This window comes from Drosophila simulans, chromosome 2L (assembly GCF_016746395.2).
Source record: "Drosophila simulans strain w501 chromosome 2L, Prin_Dsim_3.1, whole genome shotgun sequence".
NCBI lineage: Eukaryota > Metazoa > Arthropoda > Insecta > Diptera > Drosophilidae > Drosophila > Drosophila simulans.
The window spans coordinates 14,024,184-14,047,010 of record NC_052520.2 but is presented as its reverse complement, the minus strand read 5'-3'; the positions used below and the strand labels follow the sequence as shown (position 1 = coordinate 14,047,010).

At 39.8% G+C, this 22,827-nt stretch overlaps 2 protein-coding genes across 11 annotated transcripts in view; one reads left to right on the top strand and one right to left on the bottom strand.

The window, feature by feature from the left end:
* Window positions 1-22,827, top strand: part of LOC6732311 (dual specificity tyrosine-phosphorylation-regulated kinase 2) — a 49,018-nt gene that overhangs the window by 9,784 nt on the left and 16,407 nt on the right. For 3 of the 6 annotated variants that reach the window (XM_039291219.2, XM_016178283.3, XM_039291218.2), the window contains 2 exons: window positions 2,245-2,309; window positions 7,255-7,297. The gene's annotated coding sequence lies outside the window, so the exon portion shown is untranslated. The remainder of the gene's footprint in view (window positions 1-2,244; window positions 2,310-7,254; window positions 7,298-22,827) is intronic. The other 3 variants (XM_039291222.2, XM_039291220.2, XM_039291221.2) reach the window with 1 other exon arrangement.
* Window positions 1-22,827, bottom strand: part of LOC27207580 — a 41,130-nt gene that overhangs the window by 17,372 nt on the left and 931 nt on the right. The window contains exon 2 of one of the 5 annotated variants that reach the window (XR_001600477.3): window positions 22,369-22,681. The exons of the other annotated variants lie outside the window; for them this stretch is intronic. The gene's annotated coding sequence lies outside the window, so the exon portion shown is untranslated. Of the gene's footprint in view, window positions 1-22,368; window positions 22,682-22,827 lie in introns of those variants that run through there. 5 annotated transcript variants of the gene reach the window in all.

Sequence of the window (22,827 nt, the reverse complement as noted above, 5' to 3'; positions counted from 1 at the left end):
CAGCGACAAATTTAACTGCTGCCAGTCGCCGAGCCATAATCGTTTAGATGCTGTTCATTGCTCATAATGATCGTGCTGGCCAGATTTGGGGGATCGGTAGCCGGAGATTGCTATAGAGATGGAGGCAGGAGACTACTGTGCGCAGGTAAATCAAGGTGTGCTGTGCTAAAAAAAAAAAAAAATAAGGTAAAAAAGAAACCTGCCAGCTGAGCTGAGCTCCAATCCGCACTTCAAACTCACTCTCCATGGGGGCTGTACAATGTGTCTGGTGTCTTGGCCTAACTGCTTTCGAGTATTTTACGTTAATTTACGCCAAAGCCGTTGAGGAGATTTTCGCAGCAGTTGGTTGCATTGCTTTCGGTTTCATTATGAGTGGAAAAATCATGCAATGGCCACGGCTTTGGCTTTTGGCTTGGCTTGGCTTGGCAGTTGCACACTCCGATTGCCAGTTGCAACACCCATTTTGTATCGTTACTCTGCGGTTAATCATATTTCTTTCCATCTGTCTGTTGTTAAATTAGCAGCTGCGCTCAGACAGCAAACATATTGTGCTATTTGCAGGATATTTCAATATGCAAAACAGGCAAAAGAGATTTGTTTTTATTTTTTATTTTCTTTTTATTATGGTGTTTATTTTTTAGTTTTTTCCTGCTGTGTCTCTGGAGCTCTGTAGATAAGTGACGCTTCCCCTCGCACTTTTTTGTGGCGGTCTTTTTGGTTTTACGCGCTTTGCTGACTCTGTGTGATTTTCCTAATTGGATTTTCCGTCTTGGCAAACACTGTTGCCATGTCTGTTTTGAGTTCGCTCTGATTTGGCATTGTCCAAAGTGTCAATTGGATTTGAGAACTGTTTCATAACAGATATCTTTCAGGGCATGTGTGAAAGTGCCGGCGAGGAACTTAAAGCCAAAATAATAACACAAATTTAATGATCTTCGCACTGTTGATTACGTCTTCGATTGATGGCAATGATTTATTGTTATTTTTACGACCAACACTCGGAGTGGCTGGCGAATTGAATTTATTTGCCTGTCTTACTGTAGACCCGATAAACAACATTCGGTCCCCCATAAAATAGATTCAAAATCGAAACAAAGTTAAACAGCTGCCGAGATGTTTGACCAGCTGAGCAATATTATTTGGATTGCGCTTTTTTCTGCCATTTTTTCTATGCCACTTTCACTTGCCAAGTTTTTTTAACAGCCCACACTCGCTTTTGAGGAAAAACATATATATAGTTTTCTATTATTGTTGAGTGCAATAGCAAACTTATTCAATTCTAGTTTAGACATTAATAATGTCAGGATATCACAATTTTAGAGAGTGTATCTTAAGATTCTGAATCTGGTTTTTTGGGGGCTTGGTTGCCTTAGCCAGCTGCCTTTGAATCATAAACAATATGAGGAAACCAAGGAAGCTCAGTAAATATAAAATGAAAAATTGCCCCGGCATGCAAATTATTAAAGGAAACAAAACAAAATATATGAAATCGTTGAAGTCAGTCGGAGTCATGCAAACAAACACACGATCTGAAGATTTGTTAGCCTTGCAAAATATATCCCCAGTCCGTCGACACTTTCGATTTTTTTCCGATTAAAAGGAGCGGCGATTTCTGCAGTTAAGCTGTTAATTTATTGCCTGTATTTACCTTTTGCATTGTTAATTTCATGTTACTTAATCACAAGTTGATTAACGAACTCATTTAATTAATAGCTTGGGGTAAAATTATGGTTAATAATTTGATATCAAACGTCTTTCAGTAAATTGTATATATGTCGCATTATATTGTAATATTTGATGATATGAATAATGTTTCAATTGTGATAACAACTTGGATTCCCGTGTGTTATCAACCACTGACTCACATACGCCCCCAATTACTGATTAGGCGGGCTGGTTTTCCGCAGTTTTGATATACCCCTTTGCTTATCAATTAAACAATTACGTTGCAGACACGCACCGCGATAAGGTGGAGATGGAATTAGGTTTACATACATAAGATATTTCTACTGAATTTATTTCGTTATATAAATGCGAGGTAATTTTACAATTGTTTATTTTTTGGGTATATTTAGGACAGTAGAACTTGTGTTAATAGATAAGGTTTTGTTGTCTTCGTGGGAACAGGGTCACTATTAAGTGACATAATTAGGTCGTTTATTCTGCAGGCAAAAGCTTATTGATATCTTCTTTTTGATTAATAGAAACCGTTTTCTAACGCTAAATTTTTTCTTATCTTTACAGAAATCTTTATGTTTTGTGTGAACATATAGTGAGAAACTTATCAACAAGAAATTAAGTAATCTTAGGTAAGACTCGTATTAATATAATTTTATTGAATTTTTTTTATAATAATAATTTCCGGATTGAAGCTTTTACGTTTTATGCAAATAAACTGTCACACATTAAACTGCTTTAAAGCGACAGCGATAATGAAATTCAAATGGTTGCGCAGTGAATAACAAGTGAATTCATTCAGACTAGATTCATTTTTCTCAATCTGTCTTTGTCTTGGGCTTCAAAAATGTATGCATAAGTAATTGCAATTTATTGCACTTAAAGATATGAAATTCCTACAAATATAGAATTAAAATCACATTTCTATGACATTTCTGGCGTCGCAATATGCTCTAAGGCAATAATGCGGAATCACAGTTTTGTTTATTGTTTCTGGGACCATTTGTCGATATCAAATCGTGCATATTTCAATGTAAACTGCTGGAACAGCTGAAAGCAAGGCGAAATGATAAGGAAAAAATGCCATTGAGTTCTGTCGAATGTGTCATGAAAATGACCGAAATGTGTATGAACTATAAACAGCTAAATACACAGAGTGCAAGCAAGACACTATAGATAACTTCTTTGTGCCAAACTTCCCATTAAAGTGCCTTCCCCTTGAAACCGCAGTTTACATTGTTTCATATGATACCCCTTGCGATAAGATGGCTCGTATAACAATAGCACATAGCTAAAGAGCACATTCGTTGATTAGTGAAACAGCCTTGCTGTTGCTCAGACATTTCCACACAAATTGCCAAGCGAAATCGATTTCGAATTACAAAATAATACAGAACTGTAAATGGAGGTAATGAAATGGAATTCGACACGAGACGGACGTTTTCATGATGCGTGAAAGTCAACCTCAGCCTTGTGCGGCTAGGAAGCGAATTAAATCGCAACGAACAAACAAAGTGAAATGTAAACATCGTAAAATTCGAATGAAATCGCGAACAAACATATGTACAAATGAACAATCTACAAGTGTACATATATGTATGTTCGTATGTGAGCACAATAAAATCAAGCTTAACAAGAGCATTCAATGAGCCACTTTTCATGCTTGCCGCGCCGAATAAGATCGGTTTAAAAAAAAAAAAACGAAAAACATCAAAAATAACACCAATTTGAACTTATCTTAGATGGCGCGCTTGGCTCTTTTATTCCTTTTTTGTTGAGTTTTGGCTGTGTTTTTGTGTAAAATGCTTTCATGTCAAGTTTGTTGAGCTCTTGTTGGCAAGGTTATTGCACACGAGAAGCGCTCATAAAAAGCATATAAGCACATATATAAACAAACCGCAAAAGAATAAATTTTAAGGTAAAACATGCGATAATTAAATATTTGATATGTCAGCTGGTCGGCAAACAACAAAAGGCAGGGTAACCAAGTAGATGGGGATAAGATACACAGGTAGATAGAGGTCCCAGACCGCACCCTGCATTGAGTAAAACCTAACTTCCGCAAATTCCCGGATCAAGAATTATCACAAGTGCAACGCCCATAGATTGCAGTTTCCCAGTGGCACTTATGGCCATCGAAACGCAGTCGCTGCATTTTAATCAAGTGCCAAGAAAACACCTCCAGTGCCAAGGAGACTGTTTGGCATTCGCCAGGCATTTGCATGTGTACGCGCTGCATTTTCTTTTTTTGGCCCCCCCCATCGGAAAAATTCCAAGCCATAAGGGGGAAAATGAGCGAAAGACAACACAAAACCAAACTGGACAAGTGTAAAGTATTCCATTCACCAGCACTGCGGCTAATGGCCATAATGAATATGAATAATTATTCACGCTAATATCGTGTCTCGAGGGCTTTTCAATATGCATAACATTTTGTCCGGAAATGGGCATGGCCTAATCATCTTCGAAGAGGTTTCTGGTTTCGTTGTGCATGGAAGATATGTACAGAAGAAATAATATAAACGACTTTTAATACTTATACAATTTAAAACCAAATTCTGGTCACTTTTTCACATCACTTATCATCCATTTGAAGCAGATTAGTTCATTCATTCATTCGGCTTGCCACTATAATCTAATTTATAAAAATAAGTAAATTTCTTTGCGCTTTTGTCATTTGACAAGCCGACACCCTGCAAAACGCATAGTCCAACTTTATTGTAAGCCAAGCAAACAGACAATAGTCTCATCTCTGGCCCACTCAGAAACTCTGTAGAAAGAAAGAAAAGGCGAATAGCCCCGCATTTTTAGCTCCATCTCACTCGCTCGCACTTAAATTTATTATCATGTAAAACTTTTGTGCAACAATGTGAATAACAAAAGCTGAAAATCGCTGCTACTGTGCAGCTGTTCAGCCTCCCCTCCCTCGCTTCCAGTTCTCCGCCCCGGCAATTGTTCTAGTTGATAATTTATTTGAATATTTGGCATAATTATTCCGGTGTGAGCAACAACAAGAAACAAAAGAGTAAAACCCGTTATATAATAGCGAACATTTCACAAGACTGCAAGAGCCCAGCTATTATGTGTATCTGCAAGATACAAAATTGCACTGAGAATTGGGCAAACAGAACTATGATTTGTAAAGTAGCTCAGTCCGGCTTGACTTGACATTGAGAACTGAGACGGAGATAATGACCAGATAACCAGTAATATTTGTTGTATGACTCCACTATCTGATTGCTGACAAATGAAAAATGATTGTCGCTAATTGGGGCTTTAGTTTGACCAGGGTAAAGGAAAGGAAACAACCAGCTTGCTCCTAACTTTAGCCACCGAGCGGAAGATAAATGGTTTAGCTCAACATTGAAGATTGGCCATTTAAGGCACACACAAACACACACTCACACATTGGCCAATCACTTAAAGTCGATTAACTTCATAGCCAAATGAAAGCCCACACTGAACGAGAATGCGATCGCGATCGCGATCGAGAACTCGATCTTCTATAATTTTGTAGTTTGCGCCTCTGGCTCTTCTTTTTGTTTTGAGATCTGATCCGTTGCGATCGTCGTGCGTCTCGAATCGAAACGCGCATAAATTTCTATGCTCTATGCTTTTGTAAATCTGAAGCGCTCCCCCCATCCCCTGCAGTAGATACAGTAGCGGCAACCATTAATCAAAAGGCACTACGGTCTAGCCATCGCGAAGATCGCATATTAGTTACACTTAAGCGGGGCGCCCAGAAATCTGATGGCGGGTTATTAGTTCGCCTGAGTTACTGAGATGCAAAGCAGTTGGAGATTGATCGCTTACAAGATGAGTGGCTAGCTGCGAAGTAACTTGAGCTGACATAAGACATGGGGCTTGCCCGGGTTCAAGGCGATTCCAGACACGGCTTAAGAACAGACCTCTGATTTATGGGGCTAATGGATTGTGGGAAGTGCTCCACTAAGCCGAGAAAGATTAATACATAATGTACACATGTGCCAATGCTCTCAAGATTGAGTCATATTCAATTATTCGCTTAGGTTTGCTATTAAATAAGGGGTTATTTTATCATTAGCGAAATATAATCATTTCATTATATTGGCTTATATTGCATTAACATATTGTCAAACATAGCCAAAATGACAGATCATCATAAAACCAAATGTATAGCGGTTTGATTTTTATCATGAGCTGAGCTTCATGTAATTTAAGTAGCCCATAAATATAACCACTTTTCATTTATGACAGCATTCTTTTATACTGTGATTTTCTAGCACAATAAATCCTTCTTTTTTTTCTGCAAGGCCATAAATAATGGCGGAATAAATGTGTTTGCATTTCTATTCATTCGACTTGGCGTCAACGCTTCACAAATGCGGGAGAAATGTCAACAGCGCTTCTGCAATTCGTTCGCTCACATTGGCAAATTTATGCAAATTTTTATTTATTAAATAAACACGCAAAGTGCGTGTCATCAGCTGTTACACCAGGGTGGATAGTGGGTGGTGTGGGATTGTCGCTGGTTAGTCCGCCTTTTTGGGGCCAACGAACGACAACGACAACGACGAGGACAACGACAATCGCTGGAAGTTGATTGGCAATTTGTTGTAGTAACTACGCGAGTTTAGTTTACTAGGAGGGGTTCTATGGGTGCTAATGAACTTGAGGTTACAGCTGGGAAAGGGCGAATGATCTAGTGTGTGAGTGCGTCATAGAAGCAAGAAATTGTTATGGAGTACATGAAATGGATAATTTGATAATTTGATGGATATGCTACTTGTGCCTATATAAAGTCAATTAAGTTGGTTCTTTTATTGTTTATTTTTCTCAAGACTGGACCATTTCAAATTAAAATTTTGTATTCCCAACCCGACTTATCACTACCTCCCAGCTTACGTTCTCCTTCTTTTCCAACCAAGTTGACTGGCACAAAGTTGGCCAACTTTGTCATCAGCTTGCGAAATCCGGCCTGTCCTCGACAAGTTGTGATTGTTGCGATATCAAGTAACCACTTTGGGCCCAAGTTACTTTTACTGTCTGTTGTGCCCCCAACCTCTATCAATTATAAAAGATACTGTGCCACTGAGCATGAAATTAGTCTGGCTTTAGCATGCAACTCCCCACTTCTCTACGCACATGTGCCTCCCGTAAATATAACCCTGACTTTCATGACAATTTGCAGTAGTTACATGGCTCGTCATCGCACTCGATATTATGGACTCCTTTTCCCTTGTTTATCTCTATATTAATTTATGCATATTTTTTTATTCGTCGATTGTCTTGCGTTACAGTTGACAAGTTTTGCTTGGTCGTTGGTGGTGGTGGGTGTACCAGTACCATTAATCGGTGGTTGTTGCTGCCACTTTGTTTATGTGGTTCAGGTAGAATAAGTACCACAATTTATTATCTCCTACATGGCATTGCGTTGTAACGCAGCGACTTTGATTAATTTTAATAGCCTGGCTAGAACAAGTTGTCTAGTTGGCTGTAATTAATAATTATTTTTATTTGATTGGCAATTTTGTCTGGCATTTATCTAACCATGTACTGTGTGTGCTTTTCCTCCTTCTTCTTTTTTTTTTTTTGCAGACGTCTTGATTGCGCAAGAGTAAACCTTTTTGTTTTGGACAAGGTGAGTTGAACTTTGCCAGTCGGACTGGAGTGGAGTGTCATGTTGCCAGAAAGGGAACACAAAAGTAATTAATTGAATTTTGTTGCGAAGCGTATCGAATGGCTAATAAAGTTCTTGCGCAAGCGGTTGTTTCCAAATTCCCCACATGGGTCATTGGTCGCCGAGTCAATAATTTGCCATTAGCCCCATTCAAAATCAAAACCTTATCTAGGCACATACCTCTGCCCCAATTGCTCTACTAACCTAGTGTTACGAAAACGATTGATATGGAATCAGCAGCACTCCCACAACTATCGTAAATTCCATTATAAATACAACAACAGCGACAAAGTGACGCCGTAAAATCACCAAATGCATAATGCAACCTAAAGTGCAACTGCCAACTGGGTTTATCAATGTGTGCCGCAGAGATACTTTTATAGTGCCGCCTCTTCGGAGTCAACAAATCGGTGACCCACTTCTAAGTGGCAACGACATCGCGACGCGACTCTCTAATCAGCCAGTAACTTTGCGGCTTGATAAATGCATGAAACGTAGATGGAAAGCGAATAATAATAATAATAATAATACGAGTCAAACAGAAAACAATTACAAATCAGTGCACTGGCTGACAGAAGCTTTCTGCTAGGGAGTTTAATAACCTCGTGTCGAGTTTTCCCGGCTTCCTGTATGCGATAAAAACAATGAATGCACTCCGATATGTGTCAACTGTATTGTCTGCCAACTGGCAGATACTTGCCACAAAAACCATCTTTTGTCCCAGGTCCTTGGCATTTTAAGCCCACACTCCCACGCATTGCGAAGGCTTTAAGGTTTCTGCGAAAAGTTGAGAATAACTTTATTATACTGAAATATTTTTTCTAATTAAAACTTTTCTGCATTTGGAGCTCAACACTTTGGTCATATTTTGCTATTATTAGTGGCCCACTGACAAGCCAGTTGGAAATTAACTTTCTGATGGACTTAGTGGGCTTAGTGGCGGCGGTGCCTTAAACGGAAAAGAGGGAAAGCGTCAAGTGGGCGGGAAAAGTGGGAGGCGTGGGTCTGCGTACAGAGATGATAGCTTTTATAAACTAACCGCCCCTCTCCATTTTGTTCTATCCAGAGATGGGTTTGATGTGTTTCCTTTGTTATTCCACACAATTCGCGCGTTTAACCTGACAAGAATTTCAATGAGTTCGTTTCCCTTTCGGTAGTTTCAGCCTCTCAGCTTAGAACCAAAACAGATATCTATAGAAGCACAAGAAAAAAATACGAACAAGGTATAACATCTTGCAAAAACTTAAAGCAGAACCTGCTTACTCATAATGATGCTATGTTAGAAAATGAAGTGGTTTACCCCAGGTTAACTAACAATAAATAGTTTATCTTATCAAATATTTTTCCCATATTGCCTTGGTTAAATTGTCAGTTTTTTTATATGGCCAATATCAAATTTCGTTTATATTAATTTATGAGTTTATGATGTTGGCTTTCTATACACAAGATAGCTGCGGTATCTTTATAAATTAACGATTATTGGGTACGCGTTTTATGTTGCCAAAAATGAATCGTTCGTGCAATCTTTTATAATACATGTAATTAACTGCCATTCAATTTTCCACTCGATTAGTGGCTTTAAAATTTCGATTAATTTATCGACGACTCTGCTCTGTTAATCTCGTCAGCATCTCAAAGTGAAATTTTTGGCGCCCCCTCTTCAAAAACTCGTTATCCAAAACGGTGATTTAGCTTAGCTATGAAATGAAAAATTTCACAAAAAGCTTTACCCTTATTCGGCTAATTGTTATTTAGTGCGACTGAAAGAGCCGCCAACACCTAAAGTTCTTGGCTTGTCTCATGAATAATAAAACGATGAGCCATCGGTGCATATTCATGTTCAGATTTAGTTCAGGTTCATCTAACTTTCTTACGTCACACACGCTCTTCGACACTTAGGTGATGAGCAAAGTTGTTGACATCTAAGTAAGTGAGCCACGTAATCGATTCGCCCTTTTGGCAGGAGTTGCGGTTCCCTGCGTCCATCAAAGGCTATTCTCTCATTTCTTTTTATTTTTTTTTCGTTTGGCCAAGTTTTATGAGCCAATTACATGCAACACTGGGCACAAGAACACAGCGCTGAAATATCACATCCATCACATGCTAAGCTCGCATCATGTAGCAACTATTACGAAGTATGTGAGTGCGATTCGCCACTGCCCCACGTCCTTCTGCATCTCCTTCGGAACCCTCGACGCATGCAACCTATGAGTATCGCCGTCTATCATTAAACTGTCGTAAATCACAAGTAATTGACATTATACAACAGCCAAGCGCAACGGATCGGTCAAACGATCAGCAGACGACTGGCAGGCAAGCATGCAGGCAAATAAGCAACAATTACCCCAAGACAACAAACATTTTTCTCGAAAAGTACACGTAGCAACAATTAAGCTAAAGATATCACATGGAAATCGTCAGTGCGCTGAATTCCGAGATTACGAAGCTGAGATGCTCTATTAGTTAATATCAGAAGATAGGCGAGCTTTTGCTTCTAAGCAAAGTGCAAGTGCAATTTGGTTTACATATCGTTATGTAATGAACTTATTTGGTAGTTTGTTGTTTATTAATCAAATCAAAGAATCACAATGACAAACATTTCATTCCCACGAATTAATGCGAAACCACATGGGACTATCTGAAGCGGCATAAACGCATTTGTTAAAACAGTTCGACGTTTGGCTCTGGCTCCCACCTGCCTGTCCGTCTCTAGATCAATTGGCATAGATCTCTAGAGATTGTAGTGCCCCAATGAAATGCACAATTGAAATGCAGCCGAACAATGAGCGAATATATATTTAGACTGACACACTAAGCAAAAAGCAGAAGCCAGAATCGTAACCAACCCAAGTCAACCCACTTTTGCCAGAAGATTACGAAATCCGTTGGCCGATGCTGTGTGAATGTGCCACGCGTAATTCTTTATAGAACAGTTGAGGAGACTCAGCGTCACTGGGTTGGATTAGATAAGGCGGAGGCAGCAACTATAAATAAATCGAGATATATACCTTTTGCATGCATCAAATTGTTAGCTAATAGCTGCAAAATGACGTTGCGATTGCAAGCGAAGGTTTTTTTGGCTGGCAGCAGGTGGTCAAGGCTTTCGATTCTGAAGTCATGACTAGCTAAATCCGACATAAAAATCCAACGATAAATGCGTAATTTTTTATTGCAATAAACTTATGTTTGTTTATTATTATTGTTTGGATAATAAGCAGGAAATTGCAAATCAAGGCAGGAAAAAGTAACGCTACATGCTATCAAGTGTTTGCAAACAAAAGGCGCAAAACACGCTGAATTACTAATAAGCTTTACTCCTCATTTTTTTTTATAAAGAAAACGAACGTTGTATCGAGTGTTTTTGTTCACAGCATTGACATTCTCTTGCCAGCTCATCATTAAATTCTTTATTGAATAGTCTTAAAATCGTTATTACTAAACTTTATAGACCTTGATAGTTGCATGCGCTTCACTGCTCATATGACCGAATCTTAATGAATCTTTATTCCTTTCCTCACCAATTACTTAAGTAATTTATGCAAATTTCAAATTTTTATACGCTTCAGCAACTTCTTATGACTCTCAACTCTCGAACTCGAAAGTATTGCTCGTTTTATGGATTTTAGCTAGAAAACCGTTGGAATACTCCGGTGCTATTATGGCGGAGCATCCGTTCTGGATGTCGTTGAGTTGCATAGAAGGGCTATAATAAATGGTCTAGAGTTTAATATTCTCGCCTTCTTTTTATTGCCGCGAAGGAGTTCGTTCTGTGGCCCAGCTGTTCGGGGTCCAACGCTGGTCAGGAATGTAATTACACTGCGCATTAAAATTAAGCAACATAAACTACAGACAACAACATAAACAAGCTAAAGCAGAACTAATTAACATTCCCCTTGCTTTCGTATCCAATGGAGTTGTGCAGCATGTGGCATAATCAGAGTTCTGAAGGGCTAAGGGGGCTTTAACTTTTGATAAAAGATATATAAAAGATCGCTTGAATAATTCCATCTAGAATACACCAAAATTAAAATGGCGATAGTTATTAGAATTAACAAGTGATATATTTTACAGTTGTCAACAAAAAGTATTTTAAAGAATGCACTTCCTGTCGCAATAATATATTCCGACACAATATTAAGTTTAGAAAGTGAAGCCCCCTTTTAGTTTTCCAACCACGTACGCCACTGTTCTGGTGGTCATTTAGTGTCGAAACTGAGGGGGCAGAACTGCAGTCGAAACTCCGCTCGTCAAGCTTGAACGGCTGTGACAACTCCCCTCCAGTTGGCTGGAATTTGTTCCAAATAGAAGTCCCTGGTTCCACTTTGGGTTGAATGGAATGGTTCGAATGGTTCTCCCCTGTCTGATTGTTATTTCTCTTATGCTTCATTTGTTCCATTTTATTCCATGTTATTTTGTTCTATTGTCTATCGGAAGTTGCGCTTGTTGTTAATTTATGCGTTTTGTGGAAGTTCCCCTCCCCGGAATCCGACAGGAAATGCAATTAGTTTGAGGGGGTTCTCTCCCAGCATTTGGAAATCTTTTTTTGTCAGTGTTTTGTGGAGTGTCATAAATTGGCGGCGGTTTTGTTTATGTTTCTGCTTCGACTGTTGCTGTGTGTGGCCCCTGTGGGGTTCTGTTTTTTTTTTTTTGACCCACATGCTGTTTAAGTTCTTTTTGAATGCAAATGAGTTACGAGCCTCTTAAGCAACTTGATGGCATTTTTGACAAATTTGTTGAAAATTTACAACTTGACTACTGCTGTTAGATGGAAGTGTTGTCTAAATTTTCGGGGAAATGAAGAAACCACATGGCTGTACTGACCCAAAGGAAGTCGTTGATTTAACGAATCAATTTGGAGAACCAATGGAATTTCCTACAATGAAGTCGTTGAAAATATTTAAACTGGGAATAATAAAAGTATTAACTGCTTCGAGATTTTTTAATTATTATTAAATCTGACTTTGTTGCTGTTGGTCTTAGCAAACTCTCCTGTAATCTGCTAAATCTCCCCCCTAAAATGTTGAGTGTTTCTGTTCGCATTTAGTTTCTAAAAATATAAAACTTTTTACTTACGTGCCGTTTAAACAATGCCAGGAATTGGCGCGTGAAAATTGTTTCGTTTGATGAAAAAAAAAATAATTTTCAATTGGAAAGCAGTTCAAACAGACAGAAAGAAGCGCTAATTAGCGAACAGAAACTGAAGCAAACCAGCTACAGAAAAAAGATACAAAAAGCAATATTAGCAGTTCGAAGATGCATCTATACAACATCAAGAAAATTTCACTGGGAAAATTATAAAACGTGCACACATCGACGATATCGATTTCACTGCGAAAATAGGAAAGCAAAACAAAACCGGCGGCTGGCGCGTTCAGGAAAACTGTGGAAAAGCCGAAACTCGTTCGCGCAGGCGCTTTTCATTTTCAATGCAATGACAATTTCAACGCCAGGGGGCGCCACAGCACCCAGCCAACTGTTCCCATTAATCGCACGTTCTAGATTGGAGATCTCCTCCTCCTTCTGTTATGACCGATCATCGTTCATTATCGTCGAGTTACGTGTTCGTGGGGCACAAACGAAAATTCACATAAATTCTTTACACCGCGGGGAATGTGAATTCCTTTCTCCGCCTCGTTTTCAGCCTCATCCTCTCTGGACCAGCATATATCTTGGTCACTGGGTCGGTCTCGATGGCGTCTGGCTTACATAGTTTATGTGTGGGGCTCGAAATGCCTATCTTTTGGGGGCCACCGCACGGTCCTAGCTCTTTCCTGCTGCTTTTGCCACTCTCGTATTTATTTACTTAGACATCAGGTAGCCCCACGTTTCCCGGTTGTTTACTAATTTTTTCCCCCTGGAAAATCGAGTCCGCCCGTGATTTGTATCTATTTATACAAATTCAAATGCTTCTGCTCTTAGTCAATGCAGACGATTCTTTCAATTGAATTCTCATTGCGCTGAAGCAATTTATACTGATTATTGAGAAATATTAGCTTGTGGTTAACAGGTGGCGGTTTTTAAGTGGGCTAATTGCTGTGGTAGAGAATCAGAAATTGAACATTAATTCCATTTTTAAGGCAACTTAAAGAAATGGGTCTTCATTTGCTTAACTGCATTTAGGAAATGAGTCCAGGTAGACTTTCCAATTTATTAAAAAAACTAGCCCATGCTCTCCGCAATCCGCCCACATTTGCATCTAATTGCAATCACAAATCTAAAATGTATACCGTGCTCCAGCGAAACAGCCGTATCTCAACCAATTCCAACCCCGACGACCCAAAAGAAAAGGTTTATAGGCAAACAAGACCTCAGATGTTATCCAAAATGCCGGAGCAGACAATTATGCATGCCCTGGCTGGAGATACGAAAGTTTTATGAGTATAATCAGGCGCAGAGCGAAACTTATCGTAGGTCAGAGCCAGTGAATCGAACCGAACGCAGGCGTTCAGATAGATGGCTTATAAGATAGATAGATAGATGGTCTCCTTGGGCGGAGGATCGGGGGTAAGGGTGAAATGATTCAATGATTGCCAATGGTCGGAGCAGCGACAACATGAAAACTGTTGGCTGCAACACGGACTGGAAAAGAAATATCTGCTGCTGGCATAATGAAGCGAGCTCCTTGTTCGACTTGGACTTGGTATGGGTCTTGGACTTGGAGTGGAGTGGAGTGGAGTGGAGTCGAGTGGACGGGATGGGATGGACTGGATTTTGGTGCTGCTCCACTATGATTAAGCAGCGACTTGGAATCGATGATGTCGAGGTGGTGGTCAATGGTCAGCAGCAGTAATAAAAACAAAAACAGAAAAATTGATTGGCCATGGCTGCGGCTGCAGGCAGTGGTTAAATCAAAAGCTTCCACTTTTTCAATTTTTTTTGGTTTTGTTTTTATTTCTCCAACTCGATCTTGTCTATTATACATTAAAGAGCTGCTTTTGTTGTTATGACAACAAGAAAATGAAAAATAAAAAAGAAACTGACGGCAATTGATAGGAAATTGGGTTGAGTTGGCTCTTGGTTCGTTGACTTGGCTCAACTGATGCAACTTCAGGATTGATTAAAGTCACGGCTCGTCTTGGTAATTAATGCAGTGATGTAAGACTGACTGATTGACAATGGCAGTTAATATTTAATTGATTACCTCGCGCCAGTGAATCAATCAATCAATTGGAGTTGAATTGCCAAGGAAATGGGCGTGGCTGTCAAATGCGTTGGTTGTTAGTTTGGAAATGAAAAGTGAAAACATTTGTCGCAATCGCTGGAAAGTTGCAGTTTTGATTTGTAGCGGATACACAGCAGGGAAATCAACTGAAACGAGTGCGAATCGTGCAGTCTCGGCGAGTATCTTTAAGATACTTTTTCGACGGCGCGATACAGACACTGACAGCTGTCAGTGCGTTTCTTTTTGCAAGTGACCAGAAAACACAAATTTATTGCATGCCAAAAAGAACACAAAGCAAAAAAAAACTATACAACTTGGGCAGAAATACGCACAGGTACTTAAAAATAGCCGTGACGACCCTGGGTGCCCTTAAAATGCCGGCAGTACGCTCTGTTTAGTTTCTTGGATGTTTTCTCAAGTTATGCGGCCAGACAGATAGCCAACTTATAGACGGCATCAGGGAGACAGTTTCGAAATAAAAGGTGCAACCGAACAGGAAATGGGCGGAAGTCTATATCTGAACGGCTTTATCAATAGAAAGTAGCTGCCAAAGCGACTTCGAAATGATTTCTGGGACGGAAACCACAAATTGTTTTCAATAGGAAGTAAAAGCACCATTCTGAGTTCTGAAATTGCTTTCAAGAATTGATACGATATAAACCTTATCTATATAATGGCCTACGACTAATCCAAATTTTTATATCTTTTCATTCCAGGTAAGCAATAAAAAACGTGTGATTAAACACTAGGAATTCTGAAAGTTCGGGAGCAATATAAAACTTACAAATGCATACACTTTTCCGGGTACACGTGCCCCCAAAAGATACTTACCCAGCCATTTTCACCCAACGAAGGGCCCGACAATGCCCCATTAATTCGCTACTTAGCATCCACAAGAAATTCGAAGATAGCCCTTGGTGGAGTAGCTCGAATGTAACCAAATTACCCGTGCATAAAAAAGAGAATTGTGGATACAAAAACTACAAAAACAGAAAACGTAGAACCATGCGGTTCCAGTTTTTAATTAAAAAACCCGACTTGCCAGCTCCGAGCAACGGAGACTCCCAGAAGTTTTTCCAGCTCTCTGTCTTGAGTATTAATTAACAACTTCCTCTCGGGTTTCTACGATCTCTTGTGTGTTTTTATTGCCATGCGAATGGTAATAATAATTTTTATTCTTTTTTTTCCTTCTTCCTTTGCCGAAAAAACTGTTTGCTTAATATTCTGTGGGCACATTTGACCCAAATCAAGCGGTTGCTGACAGCACTGACCCATTTGGCCGCAGAAATCAGAAATAGTTTTATATGCATATAAAATCACGTTTCGGTGGTTTTCAGTGTGCGTTTTGTATGAATAAATAACAAAAATGTGATGCAAAATTAATGCAAAACAAATTCATGCAAATCGTTATTTTGTTTACTTTGAAAAGTATAACAAGTTTTATTTTCATAAGAAATTGACTGAGACAAAATCCGTAATTATATATCAAACATCAAAATTTTCGGAATAAACAGGCAGAGAGCCTCATTGACTTCACCTACTGTTATTATATATGCATGTGAATTAACTTAGTTAATTTCATTCGGACCGCCTTTCCACACTTTTTTCGTAACAAATTAGTCAGTTGAATAATCTGTCTCCTAAATTAACCATGCAATGTGAGCAAGTGAAAGTGCCTTATTGCATGTGGCATGTGTCTCACCGGTTAACGCTGCGTATGCGTAATATTTGTCAAAATCAAAAGCCGCGAAAAATGATCATGAGGGAAAACATAAAAACAAGATCCAAAAGCAAATTGATGGCAATTTATGTGCAGAGCCTAACGGATAATTATTATTTACGCATTTATTGGTGGATGAAAATGTAAATTGCGACAAGATCACGAAAGGAGTTGCCGTCATAGTTGTAACACCAAACACAACAACCGGGCAACCAAGTTTGGTCAGCAAAGAAGCGACAACGAACTCAAGTGCATTAACCTTAAAAATCTTTAGCCACTTAAGTGCAACGCCAACATCTGCAACAGCAACAACAACAACAATCAAGGGGCATGCGTTTGGCGACAACAACAACAAGAGTAACAACAAGTTGTTAGCTCGCTGGACCATGATCTTCAAAAACCTGCATCGCAGACCATGTGAAAGAAGCCAAAGCCTCCGAAGCCAGTTTAGCAAGTTTCGGACCCCAGGAGTTCAGGTCTTCGTGTTTGGCCAGCAACTTGTTAGGGATTTTAGCGGCTTCATCCTGCCCCCTCCAAGTACAATTAGCAAAACTTTTGGCTGATTTAAAACAGCTTGCGCAAGGTTTTCTCCTCGTCTAATTGACAACTTCATTATGAGTCTTCACAAATTGTTTAGACAGCCATTGACGCTCATTAAGTATTTCGCCCCAGCCACCAATCAATATTCAGACCTTTAACTTGCACTTTCTGCTGTGGAAATTTTGGGTTTTTATTGAAATACTGTCTGTCTTGCATTTCCCGACTCATTTACTTTCCATTTTTGTTGGTCTGCATTGTAATTTATTTATTCCGCTTTAAATGTTCCAGCGATGAAGAGTTGACAGACCTTGACTTTTGGCCCGCTCTTGTGTTTGTATACTTCCACTTTTCGACTGTTTTTTCCTATGCCAGAGAAAACCTTTCAAATGGAAATTTTGTGACATTTCTTATTTACGAGTTTTCTCATATTTCTTTTGTGAGTTGACTTTGTCGGTGCTGTGTCGGTTTTCTGATGCTGCTGCACTGCGTTGAGTAGCTCGACGCTCCAAGTGATATATGGTTTGACTTTAGCCTAAATGGAATGAATAGTTTGCATGCATAATATGTCACTTTCAGGAGTTGTATAACGGAGCTCATCTCGAGTGCCATAACAGTAACAATTGAAGCTAAGCCATTTAGGAGTTATTATTATATTTATTTATAAGTTGCCTCACGGCGATGATCTGCTCAAAATTTGAACAGCTTTACGGACGTGTTTTAATTACAACTTTGACATTACTTGTACTTTCGAGAATTGCATGTCTAATTGCTTTGCGCTTCGCGGATTTCTGGTACTTGTTTTTATTTTTGAATGCTTCGCTTTCATGACTATTGCCAATTTTTCATTGTTCGAAAGATGTAAGATGGACGAAAAACTGAAACCCAAACTGCAACTGAAACTGCAAAGTCGTTGCTGACTAAGGCGAGTGAATGGATTTGCTACAGCCTTGGCTGGCAAACAAATCAGAAACAAAGGCAAAAGCTGAGCTGGGGTTTCAAAGCTGGAGCTTGGTGGCGGCTGGTCATCGGAATAGGATTTGGAATCGGAATTCCAATCGTTATCGGTGCACGCCAGGTGCGCTAGTTATGCAATAGAAATAGCCGTAGCGCAAAGTTCAAGAAATATTGGCACGAGCTTGACTCACCCGAAAAACTGGGTCAAGTTTTTAATGATTCTCCTCGCACACGAAAAGTAAACAAAGAAATTCGCCTGTTCTCGTGGCTGTTGCACAAAAATAAACCTTGCCCAGCCTCAACGAGAAACTCTCGAAACGGTCCAGATTTAAATAAAATTTAGCCATAAAACCGCGATATAAAAGCGCATTTTAATGGCCACAAGCTCACGAAGCACGCTGTGTGCGCCAAAAAGGTGATCAGAAACAATGGATTCGGGGATGCTTAAAATATATAATCCCGTAAAAGCGTTTTTATTTTGTCCCTGAATATTTGAGCACATAAGCTTAGCACACCAGGTGCCTTGAAGAGTGCAATAAAAAACACTCGCCAAATAGTTTTTCGTGCGGGATTTCCTCGGCTCAGGTGCAACAGCACTCGAGAAACTGTTTTTCCACCCGAGTGGAAAACCACCCACCACCACTCTATATGTGCAGTGAATGGGTTTAGTGTGCAAGCCATGCAATTTGTGGCTTCTACTTTGACTGAGAGCTCGTTACAGATGCTCTGCACGTAATCGATGCCTTAGAAGCCGAACAAGATGTGTATCATTTATTTGTGAGCACCAGCACTCAATTGGATTCTGTGAAATAAACTAGTTGGATCGATCGGCGAACGGGGGAATTCAGACCAAATGCCATCACTAATTACCCCTCTTCTGGTGACCACGCGACAAGCGGTTCAGTTCAGTGAACCTCTGAATTTGGCATTATAAACAAAAGCCGACACACACGATATAATGTTGTTTGTCATCCGGCAAATATGTGTCTTATGCGATTCGAAATGTAATAAAGCAAAGAGCAAACTGTGAAAATTAGCAGTAAAAATAGACGAAAACCAAATAAATACTATTAAATTTGGCCGATTGATGTGTTTATCTTCGTAATGAACTGCCTGGCCGGAGATCAAAAAACTGGTTCAATGCTAAATGGACTTTGGGGACTCTGCAGCCCCATTTCCAGCGAAAAGATTACAAAAATCCCCATTCTCAAAAGATGAGGGTAATCATGATAGCCGATGGATGATCGCCGCCAACTTGATCATTTTATAAGAAGACTTTTGTCTTTCGAGCACGACCCCCAATTAGTTTTATATTCAAATGTTTAAAATTTTTCCTTCTCTCGCCATTTTATTTCGCATGCCAAGTGGGAGAATTTTGACCTAATTTCGGCAGGCCTTCTCTTTGACTTTTTTTTTGGGTAGCTGCAAAAATAGTAAACCAAACACAGTTTTGTGTTAAAAATAGTTCCACAGCAATCAAGGCCAGTCCCAGAATTTCCCAATCAGTTTTCAAGGCAATTGTGGGGCATATGTCTCCGTTTTCATATGAAATCGAAAGCAATTTCACTTTGACGCCTAATTGTCAAAAAACTGACAAACGACTGTCAGTCAATCAAATGTCAATTGTTTCTGCCTGTGGTTTGCCTTTTCCCTTACTTGTTTGCTTCGGCTTTCTGCCTTCTTCGATAAGTAGAAACATTAGGATTGAGGGACCAAAAGGGAAAGGGGTAAAATCTGTAATTGATCTAGTTTACAGGCTGGTAAGTCGAGCTTGTTAACTAATCGGCCGCAAAAGCAAGTGGCACAGGTAATATCATTAACCCAATGGTAGACTAAAGGATTGCACATCGTGGTTTGAGAAATAAGTATAATATTTAATTAATAAAAATTTAACTTATCGATTTTATAGCTCGCACGATCTCTTCTTGCCTTTATATAACAATTCTCGCACAAGCGGTCTGGGTCATAAAGAAACTACAATATGGTTAATTGTGTTGATCGTGCCTTCGCTCTGTCACTCGTATATGTTGCTTTTAGTAATTGCTTCAATTATTTTCATATTATTAAATGTTAAAATGCTTTTTGTTCGCTCTTTCGCTTCTCTCACAAATTGTGGACGAGTTTTGCTACGCCGTCTATGCTTTTCCCATCTCGACTCGACTCGACTGGATCTCATCATAATCATCGCGCTGGCAGCAGCCACATCAATTCATTATGCCGTCTTGGAATCAGGCCTGAAATGGAATGGAAGGGGGGCTTGGGCCATGAAAAACTCTCGTCTCGCTTTGGTAAAGTGTGCTCATGTTCATTAACGCCAAAGTTGAGGCAATTGTCGCGAGTCGTCAACGTCGCTCGGCGTTTTCCTGGCCCCTGTCTGCTGTAATCTGAGCACCACCGCCCTGCACCACACCGCGCACCACCATGAACCACCCATCGGACCCACCAGCAATTGCTCGAGTATTCCATGGCTCATTGTAAAGCGCCAACGCCCCCTTCCTCCGCCACAAAAACTACAAACACACACACAGAAAAGCTCGTAGTTTGTAGTTGCTGGGTTTTGGTTTTGGTTGCTTTGGTTTTGTCAGCTGTCAGCAGATTTTTTCTCCGCTTTCTGTATGGAAAGTGTGACATTTTGATTAGTTGATATATTTTTTTTCTCTTTTTTTTTTATTTTGCCCTGCCCTGAGGCTTTGTGATTGAACTTGAGTCGGTCTGGTGGGTTAATGAACATCAAGGTTGGGCAGACCATTAACGAGAATTGAATTAGTGGCGAAGATTCTTTTTTTGGGTGCTATTAAAATTTGCCCAGCACATGGCACATCATATTGTGACAGAAATAATTATTGTCTTGTGTTGTAAAAGCGGGCAATTATAAGTGGAGGCACTTCACACTCAGAACTCAAACTGCTTGAGTGATTATGTTGTAATATATTCGACAAGGTTCATTTGTTATAGTTTAACAAAAACCAACAGTTTAGCAGTATTTTAGCTTGTATTTTTCGGATTACCAAGCCCACAAAGTGGAGAAAACCTTCTCCATACTCCGCACCGTCTGCCAATCAATCAAAGTCGAAAGGTTACTGGGGATCTCGATCTCCGCACCGATTTCCCCTTGCAACGACTCACTCTCATCATTTTTAACTCTATTTCGAAAACAAATAATCCCCCGTGGCTAATTTCGATTCAGATTGTAACAGTTTTCACTTCGCTTCCTGCATTTTCATCTCGATGTCGACAGACCCATTAACCAAAATCTGCAATGCGCTTGCAGCTGTTACACACAGATAATTGGATGTTTATTACTCAATCTGGAATTACATTCGAAGACTTCCGCGACGAGCTACGAAAAATCAACATCAACATCAGATGCATCTATATTTGTGCGCTTATTCCTTTTGTATTTTCCATTCCCCATTTGCATTTGTGGGCAACGAGTGGAAATGCAGTCGACTGTCAAATGAGCAAGTGGAAAGAAAATGGAGGAAAACACACGGCTAATTGTCATTTTCCGACAACAAAAGCGACAACTCCGATCCACTTTGTTCCACCCAAAGCGGGCAGTTGCCACTTAAAGCGATTTTCACGATTGTTGGTGCCGCACAGTTGGGCTCAATAAAACATAATGCACAGAAACACGGGCAATAAAATCCGCTAACCCGCTGCACTTGGCCAGTCCCAATACCCAAAAAGCCCCCCATTTCACGCTATTGTCTTTGTGCATTCGATAGCCAGTGAAAAGTGTTTCTAGAACGGAAGTTATTAAAATTGTTATTGTTTTTTGCCTTTATCTTTTCCTACCAACCAACCGATGCCTTTTCCCATTTGTCCCCCTAGATTGGAGGTTACGGCTGGGGAGCTTTTCCGATTTAAGCAGTGCATTGACCACCATTACACATACGCCACGTTGGCCCGTTGGCAGTTGGGGGTTGCCGATTGTTCGCATTTGGCGTTGTGTTGGGGTATTAGGGTTTATATGTCAGGCGCACACCTTGTGGCATCTGTTGCTGCACTCTTTTTTCGCCGCTCTGGTTTTTGTATGATTTGAAATAGTGACCAGGAATTTACTGGTGACAGTAATGGAAATAGTTGGAAAATGGAACAGGTTTTTAGAATGTTAAAAAGCTATTAGGTGGATGTGTAAATACTTGGTTTAAAATAGTAATTTGTATAGTTATAATAACCAAACAATTTCTATTTTTTATACGTTATTAGAATCTTTTGATCTAATAACTAGAACCACCAAGTCCAACAAGCATCGACCTATGCCAACTGTAGCACTGACCACCGATTGGTTCCCCTCTGGTGACGCAGCACACCAACTGACCAACGAAATGGAATCGCCGCCACTTCCGCTGCCCAAGCGGAGTCCCTCCAGTTGAAATCTATATGGATTTGTTGACGTTTTTCGCCCGGGGTCATTACTTAGGGTTGGGGTTAGTGGGTCAATGGTTTATGGGGTCACATTTAGGGGGCCTGGGCACGGATAGTTGGCTGGTTAATGCCCGGTTGAAAAAGCATTCCGGGGCCCTAACCAAATTAGGTGGCATGCAATTTGTGGCCTGCTTTCGGCGTACGGAAATAGGCGTAATAATGAAAACTAAATGAAATTCACTTATGTTTCATGTCTGCGCGAAATGAAATGAACAAAAATGTTTATAGCATGTCGCCTGGCTGGGTTCCCTTTTATTTTATTTTTATTTTTATTTTTTTTTGCATTTATTTATTTTCTATTTTCGTGGGCTGCCTCGCTTTTCTGGGCCACGCGAGGTAATAGTTAACCGAAATTTTGCCGGTTGACAAATGATGCTTTATGTATTTCTCGTTTCTTGGTGTGCCACATAATTAAATGGAGTAACGCCCATCTGGGTCACGTGTGCCAAATATCCAAGCGAATCGAAGTAGCAGCTCTATGTAAACCATTGCGAATTACTTGAAAAATTTGAGCCTAACATGCATGTCTGGCGTTGAACTATAAAAAAAGTATAGAAAATTGTTGCGCATTATGATGGGCATGCGAATGGCAAACATGCATGACCTTTTTGAGTGCATTTGAGCAGACTACTTGGCAATAATATTAAATTGGTTTTTACGAGTGCTATGCTCTTAAAGTTTAAT